Source organism: Rhinatrema bivittatum, chromosome 4 (genome assembly GCF_901001135.1).
Source record: "Rhinatrema bivittatum chromosome 4, aRhiBiv1.1, whole genome shotgun sequence".
NCBI classification, from domain to species: Eukaryota; Metazoa; Chordata; class Amphibia; order Gymnophiona; family Rhinatrematidae; genus Rhinatrema; species Rhinatrema bivittatum.
Window position 1 is genome coordinate 314,889,926 of NC_042618.1, and position 16,951 is coordinate 314,906,876.

General features: G+C 40.8%; 1 protein-coding gene across 1 annotated transcript in view; it reads right to left on the minus strand.

The window, feature by feature from the left end:
* Positions 1-16,951, minus strand: part of B3GNTL1 (UDP-GlcNAc:betaGal beta-1,3-N-acetylglucosaminyltransferase like 1) — a 715,330-nt gene that overhangs the window by 33,321 nt on the left and 665,058 nt on the right. The window lies entirely within an intron of this gene.

The window sequence follows — 16,951 nt, forward strand, 5'->3', positions numbered from 1 at the left end:
TAGTCAGCTTTAGAGCCCTTGGCTCATGTCCTGCAGCCTATACAGAAATTCTTTTTCTAAGGCTTGTACACCGAGATACATTGGGACCGATGCAATAAAAATGTACCGAAAGTGGGTGCTCAGTGTTCAGCGCCCGCTTTCCTAACGCGCTCCCAGGCACCTCTCCTGGGGGTACCATCCAAAATTTAAATTAGGGATCGCGCTGCAAAGGAGGCGCTAGGGTCAGTTGTACGCCCCTAGCACCTCCTTGGCGGTGGGTGCCCAGGAGAGGTCAGCTGAGAGTGGGTTGAGAAAACGGACGCTGAATTTATCAGCGTTCGTTTTCCTAATCGGTGGACAGCCACAGGTTTGGAAAATGGATGCTTGTTAACTGAGCATTGTTTCCCTAACCTGACCGCCGGGACTCTTTTTTTTTTTTTTTTTAATATTTTTTTTAATCTTTTAAACTTTTCATTCCTCTGACTTAATATTGCCATGATATTAAGTTGGAGGATGTACAGAAAAGCAATATTTTCTGCTTTTCTGTACAACTTTTTGGGCTGCTCAGAAATTAATGCCTGCTCTGGGCAGGCATTAATTTCTGAGCGTACAAATGTGTGGGCCTGGTGCATCTGGGGAGCATAGCTAATAGCCTCATCAACATGCATTTGCATGTGAGGAGCGCTATTAGTTTCGCTATGCATTGGATGCGCTAATCCCCTTATAGCATAAGGGGCTATGGACGCATGACCAAAACGCGCGTTCCCGCGGGTAAACCAGTGCGCTCGGTTGAGCGCAGTGTATTGCATCGGCCTGATTGTAGGCCTTCAGCATGTGCCAACACATAGCAAACCATACTCAAGGGCCATGTCATCACTTATGTTAGAGCTCCTCCCTATACTTATAGAGAGATTTATTCTAACCATTCTTATACCTCTTCTGTAGGTTCTAAACATTTGTCACCATCACATCTCTCCTACTGTACCATGCAAGTGTACTGAGAAAGTGTCCAGGCTTTCAATGCAGACATTCTGAGGGGTTCTCTCCAGAAGGAAAATTGCCCTATCACAGTCATCCTGTCCCTCTGTTGATGCACAACTGATATGTAGATTGAATGGACACACATATCTGCCCATATGCCATCTCAAAGAATATCTACTGTACCGATATTATACATAATGACTTCAATCAAGGAACCTCATGTATCAATTTTCTTAGATCTATCTGCAGCTTTTGACACTATTAACCATGAAATACTACTATCCAGGTTATCCAGTATTGGTATATCAGGAACAGTGTATTTATGGTTCAGTTCCTATTTGTCTAGCAGAACTCAGCAGATACATATAAACCGTACTACCTCTTCCCAGTTTCCATTAAAGCCTGGAGTACCTCAGGGCTCTGCTCTTTCTGCTGTTTTATTTAACATTTACCTCATACCAATTTGTCAACTCATTTCTACCCAAGGTATTGTTTATTATCTTTATGCCAACGATATTCGATTTTATTTCCCTACCCGGCATAATTGGAAAACAATAGCACAATTTATCATACTATGCATTTCTACCTTCAATACATGGCTCTCTCATAACAAATTCAGGGGGTAATTTATCAAAGTGCTAAATGGCATTTTCGCATGCAAAAAAACCCGCCTTTAATGCATGCGAAAACACCATAATGTTTGGTGCGATGCAATTGAGAAAAAGGGGAGGATATTGGGGCGGGAATTTTGGCCAAGTGGGCTAAGCTCACAGTTTTGTGAAGCCGTATCGCACGGCTTTAACGCGAATTTTAACTACACCTTTTTCATTTGCGTTAAGCCGTGCGATATGGCTTTATCGCGGTTGCGATGTTTTTCGCACATGCCGTTTTGAGTGGTTTTAAGCTCCTGGAGAACCAGCCAAGCTATCAGGGCCCTCTTGGGGGAGGGAGAGAGCGAGAGAGCACCTAGCCATAATGCCCTCACACTAAATTGATGTAGAGTCCATCAAGCTAGGTTGAGAGAACATTGCACAAATCTCATCTTTGGGTGATTTTCCTCACTTCGAAGGTCATCAAATCTTCACATGAGAGCACTGTTCTGTTCGTACGTCTCACTTTGAATGTGAAAGTGGCCCCTAACCCCTACTCTAATATCTAAACCTCACCTCGAGTGACTAGGTGGGCCTCCCATAGAGATATAAATACCAATCTAATGTGAGGGCATTATGGCTAGGCTTGTACTCTCTCACTCGCTCTCTCTCTCTCTCCCTCCTCCAGCTAGGCTGGCTCTCCAGGAGCTTAAACCTACTAAACATGGTCCCCCCAGTGGTTGTATGTTGGAAATGCATCAATTCTGGCACTTATCACAAAGTGCAAAAAAGTTATCATAATGTGTGCTAAGATAGCACTTCACATAGGTATTAGTGCAAATTGCTATAAACTGCCTATTACCATAAAACACACCCCTTTTCCTATCGCATGCAATATTTAGAGCATTTTGATAAATCCAGGCCTCAGTTTGAACCTGTCAAAAACAGAAATAATGATTCTTGGACACTCTCAGTTTGATGAAATTCCTAACACCTTTTCCTTTGATAAGATAATTAATATATCAAAAAACATTTGCAATCTTGGTGTTACACTGGATCCCAAGTTAGACATGCAAAGTCACATTAAATCTGTTGTAAAATAGTCATTTTACAAACTTCATCTATTGAAACACATCAAACCAATATTTGATCCATCTGAATTTCGAACAGTTCTTCAATCATTAATACTAACAGGCATTGATTATTGTAACTCAGTATATGAAGGGCTCCCTCAATCAATTACATGTCCACTACAGCTATTACAAAACGAAGCAGCTTGGCTGTTGTCCAACACAAAAATACATGATCATATCTCCCTAGTTCTCTTTAGTTTGCACTGGTTACCTATCAAATGACGTATAAAATATAAAATCTTAACTTTTTTGCATAACCTTATCTATAACAATAAAAATGTTTGGCTGTCTGCCAGCCTTCATCTATATACTCCCGTTAGAAACTTGAGATCACAAAATCAATCTCTTTTGCAAATCCCCTCGCCTAGATTTACAAGATTAGTAGCAATCCGTGAGCGTGCATGCTCCATTGCAGGACCGATCCTCTGGAACTCAATACCTCAACACTTAGATCCCTAGGTGAGTCAAAAAAATTTAAGTAAGCGCTAAAGTATTTTTTGATTAAACAAGCTTTTGTAGACTTATGTGAATCTTAATACGAACAATTTCTTCTTTTCAGCCAATGTTTATACTATTGTTTATTTTTATGTTAATAAGGTTTTTAGGATATTTTATTTTGTATGTTTATGTTAAATTAATTATGAATGTACTGTTGTAATCCACCCCGAACCTTGGTGGTTATGGGATATAAATTCTTTTAAATAAATAAATACCAACTCCTGCAAAAACACCAAGAATGCCATCAGCTACAGACCAGGTGGTGTGGGGATGCATCAGCATGTCATCTGTATAAATGAGCATTCATACATTAGAGACAGAAATCATGAAATATGAAAGATTGCTTTGTGATAATCATTGGCCCATCTGGAGATGTCCCACACATCAAGCCACAAGAGGATCACTGTGAAACTAAAGCAAACAGGCAACATCATAGCCAAAACAAAGCACCTGCATGTGAAGAAATCTTAAAGACACAACACTTAACAGCTTGCTAAGTGCACTCCACTGGGCTTGGTATCAGAAAGAGCTGGAATGGGAGCAGAGCGCTTATAAGGCTTAATAGAAACTCCTTAGCAGGATGGGCCACAGTCCTAACAATGCAGCCACTTTTAGCATCAGCTCACACATACCTGAGGCACAAAGCCTGCAATGTTGCACCAATGATCAAGATGCCCTGCCTGTAACAGACAAGTGCTAGATGTTTGGCTGGGACCTTGGGGGGGACAGACCAACAGGCAGATTGAAAGATGGTCACAAATGGGTCAGCTTTCTTCCCCAAGTCAGCTGTATGAGGTGAGACAGCAGCACTGTCTGTGCACAAGGAGACTTACTACTGGAGGCCTTTTTATTAAGAGGAGTTTTACGCCTGTAAGGCAGGTTTGGTACACCCTCAGCAGTATATACCTTTTCTCCAAAGTGGTCAGTATGACTCCTCTCTCTCTCCCTTTCTCACAGATGCACCTGACATACAGAAGCTATTATTCCTTGAGCAAGCCAAATCACATGCTGTCCTACAAAAGAAAATTATTAGTGTATGACACTAGGGAAGCCAACTCTGGAACACCCACTGTGCGTTAAAGTAATATTCTGACCTAGCAGCGCAAGATCTAGACTTACAGGCAAAGAAGAGCTCAATGATTCTGGCGTGAACCTGACCTTCCACACTCTGTGTTCTCTTGACATTGTGCAGCAGGGGCAGACTGGATTCTTCTCTAAATCAGGGTCTATCTCCTCTGGGATACTTTACCTGATAGCTACATTGTGCAGCATCCAGCAAGCAAGCAGTATCTCAGCTGTGTGAAGGTCATACATGCAGCAAGACACCCCCCCCCCTTCCCATCCCCCACAGCGCCCTTCATTTTTTTCAAACACAGGAATCTACTTTTCAACAAGCCAATCATGCACTCGAACACAGTGAACGAGAGTGCTCACTGTACCTCCTCTATGCATATGTCTTGAGTAACAAGGGTAAGGTGCTACAGCCAGCTGCCATATCCTGCATCACCTGTGCAACAGAGAAAGCACATGTAAAGTGCTGGCAGCTGACCTTATCAAGTATTGCACTGGTCTTAGCTAGTGGGCTAACCTTTAGCCAGGCTACAACTTTAGGACTTAAATGTTTGGTGTTACTATTACAGTACGTCACAAGGTGGACCCAAGAAGCTTTGAGTTTAAAACTTTCCCTGTTAGCCTATGGTACTGCTGACACAGAGTCCAGACATCAATCACTAACACACCACCAAAGTCACATAATGATACTGCAGCCTAGAAACCATCCTCTGAGCCATCCACTCTACTGTATAGCGATGTGCCACCACTATGACACTGGTTTCTTTCTACTATGGACATGGCCATATGATGACATTAAGAAAAGAGAAAGCTACACACACAGAGATCGACTGTTTCAACATCATTAACTACATAGCAGGCAAATGTTAGCGAACCAAAGAAACCTCGAAACACATTTTCCTAACTCCTAATGGGCTGGTCTGTACTCAGGGCCCAGTGAAAATAATCCTTTCCATGTAATGAAGTCATACAATCACATTTACATGATTGTATGAGTTTGCCTTCATACATGCAAATATTGGAAACCTCACTATAAGGTGGCTTTTATCTACATACCTGGGTTGCCATCTCACCCAAGATTGCCTTTCCAAGTTGATTCACTTCAGGTTTTGGCCTGTTTCATGCCCTCAGTTGTAGATCTGACTGTCTAAGGGACATCCATGGGAAAAAGAGAACTATAACTTCAGGCATACAACAGGGCAAAACCTGGAGTGGATCGAGTGGATCAACCTGGTAAGATGACCTAGGGCGACATTGCAAGCCAACGATATCCCCAACAAGAGTGAACAGTGACTGAGATGATGAATCATGGAGTAAATATTGAAAGCTCTGCCACATGTAGTACCATCTGGTATCTTAGCATTAACAAGTAGATATTAGTGAGTAATACAGACTGCAACCTGACCTTGTATGTGTCCTCATGTAACATAGACTTGAAAACTACACTGTACATATGGAAAGTTCTTATGCCTTCTAATAACTGTATACTTCTAATTTGTTGTCAATCTTTTTTGGGCAGCTCTATGCAGAAATATCTACTTGAAACTTGCTTCTCCATTGAGCTTACCATGTAATGAAGATCCATCTACAGTGCATTATAGATTTGTAGAATTAGAATATAGAGGCTCATATTTCATATCGATTACACTGTGAGAAGATTACTCAGCAGTAAGGCCTGAAAAGCTGCCTCTCCAAATTGCTGCCACTGTTCTGTGGCCTCCCTTAAAACACCTCCACTCACAACTAGCAAAAACATGTAGCAGGGTCAGGCAGTGAAGGAGATGAAGAGAGATGGCATCAATTGGCACAAAACACGATAGGTGAGCTGTTCCATGATTGTCATTCTTCTTCAAGCCATATGCCAGAACGGTATTAAACATAGATAGCAAGGAAATAAGCATATAAGGTAGCTTATTCATTACAATACCTCCCATTCTCAAAGTGTCAAAAAAGTGCTGACTGCCACAGGACACAGGCATTATATGACTGTCTCCCAGGAACCTTGACAGCACATTGAGGATGTGCAGGTGTGCCTCACACACTACTCGTGCACTGAGAGAGTGGAAGAGCTTGCGGTTATGGTAGGAATTTTCCTTCTCCTGTGGTGAGATGAGAGCAACAAGGATGCAATCAATAGCACCCAATACATTAGGGAAGTGTGCCACTGCATAGAAATCTGTCTTCAAGGCCTGCAATTTTTGCCTCTGGGAAGGAAATCTGCTATAATCATGAATGTGGCTGCACATGGTTCACATCACTTGTTGCAAAGATCTTGAATAGGTTAATTGGGACATACTCCATACTATGTTGACAGTTGTTTGAAAGGAGCCAGAAGCCATGAAATGCAGGGAGCTTGGCAGTTTCACAACTATGGCATGGGCCTAGCTGTGACAGGATCAAGTTCAGCTTTAAGCTACTCATATAAAGTCATAACAGCCACGAGTTCAAACGCTACCTCCTGATCACCTTGTCTGCTGGAAGAATGAGTAATGTAATATGGGTATAAAAGATTGCTCCTGGCAGGCCTTTTGCCGACTCCTATATAGTGAAACTACCCGAGCCCGCTGTGGACTCACCTGAACTTGTTCCCTATCTGCCTCCTGCACTGGCTCTGGCATTGGACACATTTCTGCCTCCCTTAATTTTCACTGCTGCTGGTTTACAGCCTGAAGCATCCAGTGGACTAAAAATACACTATAGTGAGCTAACATTTTGCAGGGAAGAAACATGACCTGATAGGAAGGCAATTTAATAGGCCTAGAACTAGATAGGTCACATGTCTGGAGGGTGTGGACAAGAAAATATGTTACATAGAAATTGGTGATTTTGCACGATATTTTAGGTCAAAAACCAAATAACTCCAGAGTTGTAGTTATTTATTTTCTATTTCTGCAATTTTTGTCTGTTTCAACATGATATTTTACAGTGAGAAAAAGAGGAGCTCCCTTATCTGCATAATTAGCATGAACTTTTCCTATCTGCATAAATATTAGCATTTTAAAAATTTCCCACGTGATATTTCTAATATCGCACAAAGCAATACAATACTATGCAATAAACCCATTTAATGTTCGGAAATGCCCTACTGCACCTAAGTAAATGAGAATCTGTTTCTACCTGAGGCAATGGAGAGTGAAGTGACTTACCCAAGTTCACAAGGGGCATCAGTGGAATTTCAACCCTGATTTTCCTAGTTCAGTATGTGACTTTTTACTATTTTTATCTGAGAAATTCTGTTTAATATAGTGCAGTGATCTAAGGATCTGTTCCGGGACCAGTGTTGTTCAATTTATTCATCCATGATCTAGAAAGGGGATCGACGACTAAAGTGATCAAATTTGCAGATGACACAAAAATAGGGTAGTTAAAACATAGACAAGATTGTGAGGAACTACAGAAGGACCTTAGAAGACTGGAGGACTGGACTTCTAAATGGCATATGAAATTTAATGTGCAAAGTGATGCTCATAAGGAAAAATTAAGCTTAATTTTAGATAGACAATGATGGGATCCACATTAAGAGTAACCACCCAGGAAAAGATATTGGAGCCATTGCGGACAGTACATTGACATCCTCAGCTCAGTGTGCAACAGCGGTAAAAAAAAACAAAAACCAAGCAGAATGCTAGGAATTATTCGAAAAGGATTGGTGAATAAAACACAGAACATCATAATGCCTCTGTATAAATGACTGGTGCACTTTGTGTGCAATTCTGGTAATCCCATTTCAAAAAGGATATAGCAGAATTAGAAAAAACCTACAATACCTACATGTAACTTGGCTTCAGCTACCAATAAAAAGGTGTGAGAAGGGCAACAAACATAGTTAAGGGTATAAACAGGCAAAGCAGGTTAGGGTTCTTCAGTTTGGAGAAGAGGTGACTGAGGAGGGATATGACAGAAATCTGCAAAATCATGAGTGGGGTGGAACAAGTAAATAAGGAACAGCTATTTACTCTTTTAAACAACAGGAGAACTAAGGGACACTTCTTGAAACTAACAAGTTGCAGATTTAACACAAACTGGAGAAAGTATATTTTCAGTCAATAAACAATCAAGCTGTGGAATTTGTTGCCAGAGGATGTGGTCAAGGCAACTAGCACAGCTGGGTTTAAAAGGGGTTTGGACAAGTTCATAGAAGAAAAGTCCATAAACAGTTATTATCCTGGTGACTCATGGAGACCCACCACTTGTCATAGGGAGTGAGCAGCAGGAAAATGGCTCTACGTTTTAGCATTGACACTGTCAGAGATAGAATACTTTGGGCCTTTGTGATGACCCAGCATGGCACTTATGTTCTTATGTAATATTTTTTCATTGATTTAGTGGAAGCGAGATTCTTCCTCATGCTAGATCAGCATGCCTGTTCTCTAGCTCTATGCCCTAATGATTTTCATTTATTTATTTATTATTTAAAAAACTTATAGCATACATTATCATATAAGTCTATTTCTAAGCTGGCAATTATGCACCAGAATTACACATGGGCTAAAAGGCATTATAAATCTCGTATCTCCTTAACATCAGTTGTATCACTTATCTTATGAACTTTCAAACTATAGAAACAAAATGGCACAGAAACTTTTTATTTTTTTGTACATCACAGTTACATTCTTTAATATCAACCAGAGCCACCTCTGCCATCTCCCAGTTTTGCTTCCCTAGTTCTTAAAGTAACTTGGTTTATAGTTATAAGCCTCACAACACACCAGAGGCAGGTAATTATAGGGCAGTGATGCATGCCCTGTCGTGCCTAATTGCTTACAAACGAATGGTAACAAAAAGTGATTGACAGATAAATGGCATGCACAATAGACTTAAGGGAAAAAAGGGATGGTACTGATTTGTTAACTGCTGAATGAATTACTGTCAGATTTCTTTTCTGTAACTCCGTGTATCACTTTCACAGCCATGTACACACCTTGATCCCACAGCTATAATTCAGGCATGTGAACTGAACTAAATACATGATCTGGGCTAGAGAAGTACAAACATTTGTCTTAATGCTAAATATACATAAAACCCAAAACTGTGGGCTCTACAAATGATTCATACTGTTAAAGATGTGCACACTCACCTTTCCTCTGTGGACAGAAAAAAAAGTCACTCATAAGAGAACTATTATATAAAGTTCTACGAGTGGGAATTTACAAAAATACATAGATAGGACATCCAAAATGACACATAGACGTAACATCAAAAAATGAATAAATAAAATAGAAAAATAAAAACCAAGACCAACAGGCATTCATACTTTCAGTAAAATCAAATACAAAATAAAAAAACAATCCCAATTAATCAACAAACCTTTGCCTAGCCAGCTACTACAATACAAACAACAAACCAGAAGTAGCATAAATAAAATTCCAGAAAAATCAAGTAGCACTGCAAACAAAAATAACAAATAAAATAAAAGCATCACTTAGCAGAAAAAGCAGACATAGAAAAGAATTCTTTTAATAGTTTCCTAAAGGTAAAAGGCATTATCTACTTCTCAGACTGAACTATACAAAAAGGTTCCATAAAATTGGTACAGCAGAAGAAAAGCCCTTCTGCTTGTTCCCTTCAATCTAATGCACAAAAAGGGGCCGATGCAATACATCTGCGTAGAAAGCGGGCACTGAACAGTCAGCGCCCTCTCTCTTATTGGGCGCCATACAATATTTAAATTAGGGGGTCGTGTTAGCAAGGAGGCACATCCCTCATCATGTTTTAACTCAATCTTTTAGGTGATCAATTTGTAATCCGTATGATAAAAGAATAACTTCAGGTTACTAAATTAGTACTGTATTTATATGTTGATTAGCTATAATAGAATTTACTGATCATTCAAAATACACATCTTTTTTATTCATAGTGGATAACTCTTTATACAAATGTAAAGATCATACAGATATTTGTATAATCGAGTTTCTTGAGGTAACTATTTATTTAAGATAAGCACTGTCTTCTTTGTGGTTTGTCTTCTGTTTATATTTGACTTTGTTCCTTTTACTATTTTGTTGATGGCATCTTATACATGTGCAATCCTCCTTTTTATAACTTTTTTATAATTGATTTCTGTTTTTATGATTATTGTGCTCATTTAATTTTGTTCTTAAGTTTTTTTATTGATATTTATTAAATATTAAATTATTATCATTATTACAGCCCCTAATGCAGCCGTAAAGGTGAAACGGCCTGAGTCGGGCGATTTCTATTTTAATTTCTATTTTAATTTGAAATAAACATCACATCTTCCAAGATACTGGTCTAGCTTTGTTTTTGTTTCACCCCCAAGGGGGACGCCATACAATATTTAAACTAGGGGGTCGCGCATCCTTGCTAACAAGAACCCAATTGCTTCCCTATTTACTAATGAGGATGTTGGGGAGATACCAGTTCCAGAGATGGCTTTCAAGGGTGAGATGTCAGACGAACTAATCCAAATCACTGTGAACCGGGAAGTTGTAGTAGACCAGATTGACAAATTAAAGAGTAGCAAATCACCTGGACCGGATGTATGCATCCTAGGGTACTTAAGGAACTCAAAAATGAAATTTCTGATCTATTAGTTAAAATTTGTAACCTATCATTAAAATCATCCATTGTACCTGAAGACTGGAGGGTGACCAATATAACCCCAATATTTAAAAAGGGCTCCAGGAGTGATCAGAGTAACTAAAGACCAGTGAACCTGACTTCAGTGCTGGGAAAAATAGTGGAAACTATTCTACAGATCAAAATCGTAGAGCATATAGAAAGACATGGATTAATGGAACACAATCAACATGTGTATGTGAATATGTGTACAATTCTGATCACCACATCTTAAATAAGATATAGTTGTGATAGAGAAGGTAAAGAGAAGGGCAACCAAAATGATAAAGGGGATGAAATAGCTTCCCTATGAGGAAAGGTTGAAGAGGTTAGGGCTGTTTAGCTTGGAGACGGCTGAGGGGGGATATGATAGAGGTCTTTAAGATCATGAGAGGTCTTGAATGAGTAGATGTGAATCAGTTATTTACACTTTTGGATAATAGAAGGACTAGGAGGCACTCCATGAAGTTAGCATGTGGCACATTTAAAACTAATCAGAGAAAATTCTTTTTAACTCAACGCACAATTGAGCTCTGGAATTTGTTGCCAGAGGATGTGGTTAGTGCAGTTAGTGTAGCTGGGTTCAAAAAAGGTTTGGATAAGTTCTAGGAGAAGTCCATTAACTGCTATTAATCAAGTTTACTTACGGAATAGCCACTGCTATTAATTGTATCAGTAGCATGGGATCTTCTTGGTGTTTGGGTAATTGCCAGGTTCTTGTGGCCTGGTTTGGCCTCTGTTGGAAACAGGATGCTGGGTTTGATGGATCCTTGGTCTGACCCAGCATGGCAATTTCTTATGTTCTTATTTGCCAGGAGCCATAGGGAAATTTTCTTCAAGCAGCTGTTAAACCTGGCAAGTCCTTCCTTTCCATTTAAACCCAAATCTATACGGAGATGGGTATCATCTATGCACATATTAAAAGGAACCCACTCAGCTCTGATCAAAATACACAAAGGTCAAACATACACATTTTTAAAGGGTGGGATAATAGAGAATCCTGAGGTACACCACAGCCTAGGAAGTTAACAAACAACCATCACACAGCACCCACTGTAGACATTTACAGAAACAATGTTGTAAACCAAGCCAGTATCCTGCCCCTGACACTGTGGGACTGCAGACGATCCAATGGGATCCCGTGGTCAACAGTGTCGAAGTCAGTGCTTTAGACAAGAACACAACCTATAGAATCTTTCCCTTTACTTAAAAAGCAATGAAGATTAACAAAACATTAATACTGTTGATGACAAGTGCCAATTGCCCTGAAGTGAATGAGCTGGCTTTAAAAGGTTGAACTCTAAAATATGCAGATGATATTCAAACAATTAAGTGGAACAAGAAAGGGAATTGTAGGCCCTGACTTCACAGTAGTTGGCAAACTTCCTCAAATTAAAAACATAAACCTTGGATTCAGTTTCTTTCCATAAGCCAAAAGGAAGTGAAATACCTTATCAGAGATACCAATACAGGGGCTAATGCAATACTGTGCACTCAGCCGAGCTCACTGTTTAACCTGTGGTTGGACGCGCATCCACAACCCCTTATTCTGTAGGGCAGAGCTTTCCAAACTTTTCATGTTGGTGACACACTTTTTAGACAAACATAATTTCGGGACACAGTAATTCAGTCTACTAGCAAACCAGACATTAAAGGTTAAACAAACGAAATGTATGTTGACAATTTATGTATGTTTCCTTAAATATATACATAATAAAATGTTTCACGACACAACCTATCTTGTGAAAACCTTTCATTTATATTAAAAATATATAATATTCCAAGATTAATGTTATTGTTATAATTTGTGAGTAACAATAATAAAACAAAGTTATTGTGTTATTCAATTTACCTCTTTAATGAGATATATGAGCTTGATGGGATGAACACAGCTTTTGAATATTTGGTGTTAATAAAAAAGTCCAAAGGGTCTTCTGCATAATTTTAAAAAGCTGGCCATTTTCACACTATATAATTATTTGATAGCCTCATTCAACTAATTCTATATGGCTATGAGAGTGAAGTCTGGAATTTATAGGAAGGGACAGAATGTCAATATAAACACTGCACCTCCAGTTCTGTAAATCTGTGCATCCACTGAAATTCCCCCAAACAATGGAGCTTGGATGTTTCCCTTACAGCTCATCATACTAAAAGATATTTTCAAATTCTGGTGTCACCTCACAGTAACAGCAGCACAAACACCTTCCACTGCCAGGCACATTGTGAACTAACCCAAAACCTCGCAAAAAAGACACTCAAAATCTATACTGCAATCCCATTGTAACATAACAGTAATAACACCAAGGACTCAAACAACAATAACCCTAACTGTGAAAAAGCAAGGGTAAATATTACACTGGGTCCTAGAATACCACCTACTGAGGAAACAAAACAAACCAGATTGCTATAGATCCCTTTGCTAGCAGAATATCTCATCATGGTCACACACACAGAGCAGAGACAGACCCTCACCAAATACAGAATACAAAATAAAGACGCACAAATTAGACAAAAACTGAAATGGAAACCCCAAGAAGCCAGACTCTGTGTATTAACAATGGAAAAACAGAACCACCATTCCTCATAAAACAAATAAAATCAAGAAACATAAAGCATCAGTTATAATAGTAAAAACCATACTAATAAAAGAATATTTTAAAACTAATAATAAATAGAATTTCTATTAATTAAAATCATTTACATTTTTTTCAATTTCCCAAACACCAATAAAATGTTTCAAAACAGCACATATATCAAATAACACCCATAATAATAATGTACTATATCTATTGTCAATTTATTCATTTGATTTTACTCTTATTTTATTTTATTATTTATTCACCATTTTTATTTTTATTTTTATTTAATTTTTGCTCTCGGTTCTCTCTATTGTTCCTTGATAACAACTGTTTCAAATGTTCAATGGTTAATGTTCATGTTTCAATGTATCGTCTCCCAGCGAATGTTTGTTCCACTGTAAACCGGTGTGATCTATATTCTTTATAGGAATATCGGTATATAAAAATAATAAATAAATAAATAAAACTAATAAGGATTTTAAAAAGCCCTTGCTGTCCATACATGGGAGCTCTTGATTTCCAGTCACCCTGATATTGTCAAGGATTAGGAGGTTATCCTCTCTCTCTCACACATACTCACATGTCCATTCTCTCTCACACATACACTGTCAGATACACACATTCATGCTCTTATACCACCATAGCCTCTCGCTCTCACAGACACTGACACACTCTCAGGCTCTAAGACACTCTCTCCCCCTCCACGCACACACCCCCACCACAAACTCTTACTCCCCTGGATTTTCTCATACACACTCATGCTCTCACTCTCTCTGGCTCCTTCACATACACAAACACACACACACCCAAGCAAGTTCCCAATCATTCTCACACAAACACACACACCCAGGCAAGCTCCCAGTCATTCTCACACACTGAAACTGACCCCCAGGCAGGCTCTCATTTATTTTCATACCACTCCCTCACCATCCCCCAGGCATGCACATATTCATTCTCACACACATAGACCCCCAGGCAGGCACCAATTCATTCTCACACACACACATACACCACACACAGGCAGGCACCTATTCTCACACATACAAACCCCAGGAAGACACCCATACATTCTCATACACAGACACACCCTCAGGCAGGCACCCATGCATTCACACACATACACCCCCAGGCAGACTCCCATTCATACACATGCACACACTAATGGCAGACCCTCTCTCTTTCTTTTGCCAGCAACCTCGGAGCCTCTCTCATTCTCTGCTGCCTCTGTCACTGATGCCGCATGGCTATTGGGGAGGCGCTGATTGCTGCTATTGGCACTGAAGCCCATTCTGCTGCCTCCTCTGTGCAGGCCCCGTGGGTTTCCACTTCCTCCATGTTGATCTCGTACATTGTGAGATCTGCATAGAGAAAGTGCTACTCTTGCACATTACCAAAGATTACATGTGCCAATCAGTAAAAAGTAATTTTGTTTTAACCTTTGCTGTCTGATCTTAGTTTTCTAATCGGTTGGTCACAGGCTTTTTTGTTCCACCTTCCCTTTCTTATTTTTTTGCCAATTGCTTTCATATTGTCTTTTTTTCTATTTCTTTTCTCTCCATCTATCTTCTTCCCTCAAACATACAGCCAGGTTCTCATTTTCACATGCTTTCTCTCTCTCTCTCACACACACACAGGCTCTCACTCTCACATGCTCTTTCTCATACAATCATTCATACACACAGGCTCTCACTGTCACATGCTGTCTCTCTCACACACACACAGGCTCTCACATGCTATCTCTGCAAACATTCAGGTCCTCACTCCCACACACAATCTCTCAACTAATCTCATACACGCACAGACACACAATCTCTCAACTCATCTCATACACACATTCTATGGGCCCTCAACCTCTCTCTTACCTCTGGGCCTCCTCTTCACGAGTTGCTGCAGGATGGGCTCTGCACTGCAGCGGCCCTGATCTTCTCGGGCCGATCCGCGTCAGTGGCAGCCCTGATCTTCTCGGGCCAGTCCACGGTGGGGACCCTGCTACCGGGCCTCCTCCTCTTCTCAGCCCACTGCAACAACGCTGCTCCTCTTCTGCATGTGGCTGATGCTCCTCCTCCTTCCTGCCCGTGTGGCTCCGGCAACATTTTTCTTCTGGGGCCGCGTGGGCAGGAAGGAGGAGGAGCACCTGCACGTTTAGACATGACCTTTTTCTTCGGGCCGTGGTGATGTGAGCTCCACCACAGCCCTGCCGATCTTCCTGCTGTGTGTCTCCGGCACACAGCACAGCGATTCTTCACTGCTCAGCCGCCAGTGGGATGAGGTCCACCGGCAGTCGCATTGGCTCCCACTTGCCGGTGTGTCACGTGCACCGGGTTTGCGCGACACACCGGCACACTGCAGGCGACACACTAAAGTGTTGCAGCACACACTTTGGAAAGCTCTGCTGTAAGGAATTAAGTGCATCCAAATGTGCGTGCAAACCCCGCAAAGCTAATAGAACTCATCACATGCAAATGCATGTAAATGAGGCTATTAGCTATTTTCCTCCAACTGAAAAAAAAAAGTGCATCAGATGCGCACATTTTTACCCTCAGAAATTATCGCTTGCCCAGAGCAGCCCAAAAAGCATACAGAAAAGCTGAAAATGCTGCTTTTCTGTACTTCCTCTGTCTTAATATCGTAGCAGTATTAAGTCGGAGAAACCAAAAGGACCAGAATGTTTAAAAAAAATGTTTTTTAAGTGTGCTGGCAGTCAGGTTAGGGAAATGGGCACTCAATTAATGAGCATCCATTTTCCTAACCTGTGGCTGTGCACAGGTTAGAAAAACGGACACTTGTAAAATTGAGTGTCCATTTTCCTAACCTGCTGACAGCCATCTCTCCTGGAAGCCCACTGCCAAGGAGGTGCTAGGGGCACACATTTATCCCGTGTGCCTCCTTTTTAGCGTGATCCCTCATTTAAATATTCAATCGTGCACCCAGGAGAGGTGAATGGGCACGTGTTAAGAAAGTGGGCGTTCAACACTGAGCACCCATTGTCCGCAGAGTGTATTACTCCACCTTCGACATCCAGGCTGTGAGAGCTAGAGATTGGGTGTTAAGGTGGTAAAACAATCCCTGATTCTGCATGATGAAAGTTGGAAAATATCACAACTTGACTGGGTGGCGTTCTATGGCATCTCCCCCTCCAGTACTTGATAACGCTCCAAGAAGCTGGATACAGCCCTTGAAAGTGCGTCGGGAATGGCTCACCAATGTTTCCTCATGGAACAGCTGCAGCAAAGTCCATGGTGACTGACAGTGCCCATGGTGCTCTGTCGTCATGTCCTGTGGTATCCGACAGTGTCCACTGGTGCACACCATAGTGATGGCGCCTGTGGAGCCAATACCAAAGCTGGATCACATAAAGGGCACCAAATGACACTGCACACAGGGCTTTGATGGCGTTTGACTGTGTCTTGATCAATGAAACGGTATATAGCACCATCCCCGGCACCACAGGCACCCACGGACATCGATGCCCCGCTGGCCCCGATGGCATCAGCAACAAAGGATGCCAGGGACACCTGCAGGTAGAGGCTCTGCAGCC